Consider the following 8,486-nt stretch of genomic DNA (forward strand, 5'->3'; position numbering starts at 1 on the left):
CGTCTAATCAAGGCAATTGAATTGCCCCGCGCGGATGATAGCCCAAGTGCTTCTCGTTCTGGGGCGCGCTGGTTGGGGCGTGCTTCCGTTCCACCACCGTTCAAACCATCCGGGAGCCTGCGGAAGAGCCGACGCTGGCCATATTCGACGCAAAGCGACAATAAAGCGCTTAAGTGGAATGGAGCCAGAGGCAGGGTTATAGCCACCCCCAGGCTGCCTATAGACGGAGGAGGAGCCGTCAGGGCCAATAATAGTTACTAAAATGGGGTCTACATCAAGTGGAGCACTCCATGCCCGACGGGATGGGGACAAAGGCCTTGTGAGAGGCTCCTGGTGGTGAACCTCAGCGGTTCGAAAATCGACAATGTTGGATGACGGCTGGTCGTCCTCGGATATCTCTCTGTGGGACGGACGATCTACACTGCTTGAGAAAAGGGGGTTGGCAAAGTTAAGGGGAGGGGCACAGGGTGTAGTAGAGCCACTTGACAGCCCCCCGAGGCTGTCGAAAGATCCTGCACTCCCTGAGGGTCCGCCGGCGCTACCGCTGGGAGCGTTATTGGTCGTGCTACCACCTAGTGTCGTAAATCACAGAAAGTAGGAGCTATTGGTTTCAGAGCTCTGTGAACCCAAACCAAATCCTATCCGGGTCTTGTCGGACGGCATTCCCAAGGCCCAGTTAACTAGCCCGCTGGCGTCCCCCTTGAGCCTATCAATAAGAAAGGGATTGCGGCGCGTAACCGTTCTGGGTGTCTGTATAAAGGGAAAGCGTCTCCTCCCCCCGCTAGAAAGAAGACCTAGGTTCAAAAGGAGAACTACTTAAACAACAGAAACTAGTTGATGAGGCTTTCGCTCAAATTCGACAAAAATTGATTAGATTAAAGGTAGAAAATGGTCAAGCATTGATGAAGGCTAAACAAGATAAAGAGTCTTCCATGCTAGAATATAATTTATTTCAACAAGATATAATACGTTTTAATAAAGAAATAGGAAAAACTTGTGAAGTTCTAGATAAGGAACCTAAATTGTATGTTGAGGACGTAAAAACCAAGAGTGGGTGCATTAATACAATGGGAGAGGAGCTTGATGAGGATAGGAAACTTACATTTGGATGCCAAGTCCTTTTGAATGATGAGAGGTCACATGAGAGTGAGACGCCTATGACTCCTATAGTCAATAATGACTGTTGTATTGACAATATTAGCAAATCTATCAATAACCATATAGATGTTTCTATTGATAACCCATGTTTATTACAAGATTTAGAGAGAGAAGAAAGAGAGCTAGTAGATAATAATATAGCTACCTTGATAGATATTGACAAAAGACAAGTCTTGTTAGAAGCATACCTTGATAAAGAGCATTTACAGGTGTGTGAGCAAATTTTTTTTGAAAGTCTATTACCTTATGAATTAAATGGTGTGTGTGATATTGAGGAAGAGATATGTACTTCTATATTGGTGAAAGATAGTATAGGAAGTATTGTTTCTTGTGAGGAGAACATGTCTATGAATTACTTTGCATATGAGCAGTGCTCTGAGATTGAAATTGAATTAGGTTCTTCTAATTGAATTGAAATTGAATTAGGTTCTTCTACTTTTGAGACTAGACATGATTGTGAGGAGTTAAACATAGAAAGGAATTTATCTTTGAATGAATCTGAGAGATTGAGAGAAAATCACAATGAACATGTTAGTGGTGATGGTAAAAAATGTAAGAGACATATTAGATATGAATTTCAAGTAAATGTAGTCATTTTAGGGAAGGAGATTAGGCAATGCGTTGCATATGTGCAAAAGGGAGATGAAGGAAAGAGAAGAAAAAATAGTAGCATGCTTAGGAGACAAAATGTCCAAACAAAGTTTCCAATAGAACCTAGAAAAGGCTGTATAGAAAACAAGGATAGCAAAATATACGAAAAGAGACAATTTGGATATAAATATTATGGTGTAATAGGCCATATTGCAAATTTTGGTGAAAAATTGAAATTAGTAAACCAAATTACCTGAGCTCAATGACAAGAGAATCATAGGAGAGAGTAAGTTATAGTGACTGTTTTGGTTTAGAAAAATGAAAAATAAAACAAAATATTTTATTGTTTGTACTATGGAATAGCTAGCTCATTTTGATTGAGATACTCATAATTAGAGAGATGTCATTTCATGTCATATGGAAGTGAGTGTGAGTTCTAATGGATTGTCATTTATGTGTGAATATTTGGGCTACACTGAGGAGTTTTTGTTGTTCCCATTTGGATGTTTAAGGATTTTATGTGTGTGCAAGATGAATTAGAATCATGGAAGTTGATTAAGTGGTTAAGTTATTGTGTGAGGAGAGAAGTTAAAAAAGAGATTGTGAGTTTGAGAGAGAGTGAGAAGTGAGTAAAGAGTAGGAATGAGTAAGTGTGACAAGATTGGTGTGACATAAGTTATTGTTGAGGAGAGGGTTCCTTGTTTATTCTTGCTCATATACAAGTTATTTTCATTCATTTGTAGAAAGAATGATGAGTTTCAGTGAAATCCAAATTCAAACATATTTGGCAAAACTTTGGTGTTTGACCAATAGAATTTTAGCAAAATTTTCCATGAGAGTTGACCAAATGAGAAAAATTCAATGAATAATTCTATGACAATTGAAATAGGTACTTTAGACTTATGTGATGCCATGTTTGGTGGGATCTGTGTTTTAAAATTGAAATGCATATGTTAGTGCAAGGAAAATGTGTGTTTAAGGATTAGAGATGCATGAGAGTAATGCAATGCAAAAATATTATTGATTGTACCTAGTGAGTTATAATACATGATGCTACTTTATTTGCATATACATTTTGGTTTTTGAAAAGAATGAATTTTTCTTTTAAAATTTTTTGTATTGGATAGAGCATTATACAAGTAGGACATTGTAGCTTTTCAAGTGAAAAGTAGGTGTCTATAGCATGTTTATATGTTTGGAATCCATAGCACACTATAAGAAAAGTGGATAGGGTTTGACATACATGTAGGGAGCTATAAATTTTTGGTAAAAGTAGGCTTCTGAACCTTGTATAGATGCCTTTAACTAGGGCATTGTTTAGGAGTAGGATTCTGAAGCCTTTACCGAAAGTAGGTAACTGGACCATGTATTGATACCTATAGTCTATAGCATCTAGTACTTTTTGGCTTAGCCAATGCACCTGCACTATTCCGTCATATGTAGCGAGAGCCTTTTTTTTTTAAAAGCAACAAACAAAACCACAAAACCTATAACATTTAATGGCCTAAAAACTTGTGTGTATCGGAAATTAGCATGAACATAGTGGGCATTTCATTAGAATAGATTCCTAATGAGAATTACAAGAGTGCTTGGGTGGAGAGAGCAACAAAAAGCATGACACCTAGTTAGATAGCATGAACAATACTTTCAAAAGAGAGAGAAATTAATCTATTGACAATAGTTGAGGACCGGATTTGCATGGAGCCGGTCACCCCTCCAAAAGGCTTTGTATTATGGTTTCTCCCATCAAGAGAGACATTGTACAATACAATTCTTTGTGTTCCTTCAAGACTAGCTAGTGCAATAAAGATGAAAGCTTCAGGCACTAAGCAAAACACTTAGCAAACACAACATCAATTATCCCCAGTTTCAGACCAAAGACCTCACACACCTTCGAAGATGGTGAGAGCTAGCAGGGTATGAGAGTAGATTGAGAGGAAGAATGAGTATCTTACGAGAAAGATGTACATCTCCTCACATAATCACTCATATTAGCATAGCTTAGCTTAGTAATTAGCATGGTAGAGGAGATCAGCATGCATTGAAGCTTGGCTCTTGGTTGGATTTGCATCACAAAGCCAAGAGTTGTTGGTGTAGGCCTCCCTTCTCACAAGCTTGGAGTAGGTGGTAAGCTTTCCATTAAAGCTTGAGAAGGAGAGAGAGTCTTCTTTACTTCACACATGAGATTTTGTGAGTGTGTGTGTGATAATGCCTTCCAAAAATCAGCCCCCTCTCTCTCTTGGGAGAGCCCCCTTGCTATTTGCTCTAGCTGTCCTCCCATTGAACCTCCCTAGAGCTAGCTAATGACAATTAAGCAGCATAAGTGATAGCCTTCTGACATGTGTCCCCCTTTCCCCTTTTGTGAGAGCTTAAGGTAATTTAATAATTCAACTAAAATCTCATTGTTCCCCTTTGCCTCCTGGTCAATAGGAATCACGCAAGCCATTGAGCTGTTGAATGCTCATTGGACCACTTGGGAGACTGTCCAATAGTCTTCTAGAGGACTTAATTCTCATTGGTTCTTTTATTAAGTGTTTTTAAATTAATTAAACTAGATTTACTCTATCCTAATTCTCATTGGTCCACCTCCAAGGCCATCCAATAGGAATTGGGTACACCTTGTGGGCATCTGGGCTAGGGAGCTGACATGTGTCCCTCATTCCCTTTGTGTAAAGGGAGCTTGTGTGTGTGTGTGTGTGTGTGTGTGTGTGTGTGTGTGTGTGTGTGTGGCTTGTTCTCTCATCCCCTACAAGAAAGGCTCGCCCCCTCCTAAGTAGGGATTCCAAAAGACTTTTTTGTACACACACAAAGCATCCAATTCCCCTAGGGTTGACCTTTGGACACAACCTTTGAATTTTGGAACCTTAGAATTTTGGAAGTCTTAATGGGCTGAACCTTAGGGTCTTTTTAGCCCATTGTTGCACATGGCTCTTTTGCAGATGGCTCCCCCTTTGGATCCCTATTTTCCCTCCTTTGGATCCCTACTATGGATGGTCTGCTAGCTTGACCAATATTCTAGCTTTTTCTCCCCTGGCACTTCCCCATATTAAATGATCAGTTTAACATGAGAAAATCATTTAGGAGAATTAGATATTGATTATTATGACATTACCTCTCTCTTGAAATCATAGTCGTCCTCGACTATGGTGTAGAGAAGATAAAGCATATTCATGAGTCCTTTTCGTAGCGGGTAGAGGATCCCTATGTTACCCTACGACATCATTCCATAATGGATGACTAGTCCATTTGACGTTGGAGAGCCTGAGGCTGCCGCAAGCATGTCTGCACATTAGTCCTAGCAGTCTTCCATAGTAGAGTGACAAGCTCTACTTGGTGTTTGGGAGACGTCGTCTCCGCAAACTTGATCTAAGCATGCATACTACTTCATTTTTGTGCACAATAAAGAAAAAGAGAGTCTTATAAGACAAAAAACTTTGTTCATTTTTAACATTTTGAACATTTGTTTACTCTTGGGAAGCATTGTAAGCATTGACAAGGTTTAGGTTATCCTTTAATTGTATGCCTTGCATCCATCTAGCATCTTCAAAAGGATAATTCTTAAACTTAATAAGATATCGTTGGATAGTCTTACCGCCTCTTAATACCTTGTCTTCATTTTGGAGAATGGACTCGGGCTACAGCACCGCCTCTTGGTCCTCGACCTCCGGTGGGTGTTGAAACTTTAATAAGACCCAATCATTTTCTTTAAAGGCTTGGGCTCTTCTGTGCTTGTCAGCAGTAGCCTTTTGCCTTTGCTATGAGATAGAGATAGCATCCTTAATCTTTTGAAAATATTCTTGTAGGTCTCGGCTATACTCATCTGCAACGAAGATCTTCCCATGTACCTTAAGTAGCAAGGGACTATTTGATCTCCCCTCAATTACCTCGAAAGGTGCTTTTCCCGTGGAAGTATGTACAGTGTTATTGTAAGCATACTCCACGAAGGGTAAGTACTTCTCCCATTGGGATCTTTGATCTACTTCCGTTACATAGGCTTTTAGTAGATGGAGAATTGTTAAGTTAGCTATTTCACTTTAGCCATCCGTTTGTGGATGATAGGCCGAAGAGAAGTTTAGCCTTGTCCCTAAATTCTCAAAGAGACCCTTCTAGAAATTATTGGTCATTCTAGGATCTCTATCCGACACTATGGACATTGGCAAGCCATGGTACTTGAAAATTTGTGAAATGAAGAGGGTTGCCCCTTGATGGGCTTTGATAGTCTTTTTGACAGGTATAAAATGAGCTTGTTTACTGAACCTGTCTACTATCATCCATATTCTCGTATTCCCATGGATAGACTTAGGCAATCCAAAGATAAAATCCATGGATATGCTCTCCCATGGTGAATTAGGGATTGGCAAGGGTTGAAGCAATCCAAGTTGCTTCCCTCTATCAAATTTTGTCTTTTGGCATACCACACATTTAGAAACATACTCTTGTATGTTCACTTTCATGGTAGGACAATAGAAATATGTTTCAATTCCCTTTAAGGTAGACTGAATCCCTCTATGCCCCGCATAAGGTGGAGCATGTGATTCATACATTACTTTCTCACGTAGTGAGTTAGTAACACATAGTCTATTGCCGTAGAGAAGATAACCATCTTGTAAAGTAAATGGTTCTTCTTTCTTCCCTAATGCAAGCGCTAAAATCACATCTCTAAAATCGGGATCAATAGCATACTCATCTGTCATTGAAGATAGATCATTGTGAGTTGCTATGGAAACTGCATTCACTCTCAGTCGTCTTGAGAGTGCATCAGCTACTTGATTATGCTTGCCAGCAATGTGAGCAATATGAAAATGAAATTGCGAAAGGAAATTTGCCCACCTCATTTGTTTGTCGGAGAGCTTGGTCTGCGTCATGAAGTACTTAAGACTTTGGTGATCTGTTCGCAGAATGAAAGGAGTCCCCAATAAATCGTGCTTCCATGAGTCTAAGGCACGTAGAACTGCAAGGAGTTCCTTTTCATATATGCCTAGAGCTTGCTCAACAGGGTCGAGCCTTCGACTCTCATAGCCTATGGCGTGCCCTTCTTGGAGCAAAACAGCTCCAAGGCAATCACCACAAGCATCACATTGGACCTCAAATGGTTTTGAGAGATCCGGTAGTGTAAGCACAGGTTCAGAGATAAGCTTTTCGACAGCATTGTTCTCCTTAGCAGACAATGTATACCTAACGCTTTTCTTTGTTAGGTCATGTAATGGTCCCGCAATTTGTGAGAAATTTTCTATGAAGCATCTATCGTATGCACACATACCTATAAAGCTTCTTAGTTCATGAAGATTCCTTGGTTTAGGCCATCCTTTTATTACCTCTAACTTGGATGGATCCATTTGGATGCCATCTTGAGAGATAATGTGACCTAAATACTGAATCTCTTGCAAGAAAAATTCACTTTTCTTTCGATTAACATAAAGTTTATTCTCTCTTAGAGCTTGAAATATTACTTGGAGGTGTTGCTTGTGTTCGTCTAATGAATTAGAGTAGATGATAATATCATCAAAGAACACTTCAGTGAAGGTTCGATGAGGCCTGAACAGCTTCTCCATCAAGCGGTTGAATGTGGCTGGTGCATTGGTCAAGCCAAAAGGCATGACAATGTATTCATAAAGACCAAATGTGGTCCGAAATGCGATCTTTACAATGTCTTGATCAACTATCCTTATTTGATGATAGCCACTTTTTAGGTCAATCCTACTGAAGTAGGTCGATCCTTGTAGCTTATCAAATAGGTCTTCTACCCATGGAACGGGAAACCTATTCTTGATAGTGATCCTATTTAGTGCTCTATAGTCGACACACATATGATATGTGCCGTCTTTCTTTTTGCACTAATAGCACAGGTAAGCAAAATGAAGATGAGCTAGGCCTAACCATGCCCTTCTCAACTAACTCATGCACTTGCGGCATAATCTCCTCTTGTTGAGCTTGAGAAACTCTATAAGGAGGTTTGTTAGGCGGTGAACTTCCTGGAAGAAGTTCAATTGCATGGTCATCATTACCTCGTTTAGGAGGTAGCTCACAAGGGATGTCATCAATAAAAACATCTTGAAACCCCTTGAGAAAATTGGATAACTCTAATTCCTTTTGGTTGCTTTTATTTTCTTTTGCTAAAGCATTAGGTTCATTTTGAGAATCTTTAACAAAAATCATGTACACGGAAATAGAGCTCTTTATTGACTTGTTGAAGGCTGGTGTATGTACAATGGGAATAGTGTTACCCATTTCCTTAGCATCTATATACATGTCTTTTTCCCTGAACTTAAAGGAGATTCTCCTTTCAGGAAATTTAACATTCGCAGCCAGGCGATCAAACCATGGTGCCCCTAGGATTACATCCTCATGCTTGAGAGGAGAGATAAAGAAGTCCTCTTTGTCCACATAGCTTTGAACATGAAGCCTCAATTTCCCGATTAAGGGAGTGACTGAGGCTTCTTGCTCCTTGAACGCACTGTCTGCGGGTAGGACATCTCCCATCTCGTCAGCTTGTATGCCTAGTTTGGTGGCAAACTCTATACATATAAAATTGTGAGTAGAACCACGGTCAAAGAGAATAAAAGCATCATGTTCTCTTACCTTTCCCCAAGCATGGCATAGAGGAGATCCTTTGTGGTGAGTTTGGTGAGTCTCCTCCTCTTGGATTTCAACCAAGGAAGCTCTAGGAGGATCTTGGCGGTTGTTCTTTTGGGGACAAGCGCGGTACGCATGCCCTTGTTCGCCGCACTTGAAACACT

The sequence above is a fragment of the Adiantum capillus-veneris genome, chromosome 23 (genome assembly GCF_014529385.1).
Source record: "Adiantum capillus-veneris isolate H3 chromosome 23, ASM1452938v2, whole genome shotgun sequence".
In the NCBI taxonomy this organism is placed as follows: Eukaryota; Viridiplantae; Streptophyta; class Polypodiopsida; order Polypodiales; family Pteridaceae; genus Adiantum; species Adiantum capillus-veneris.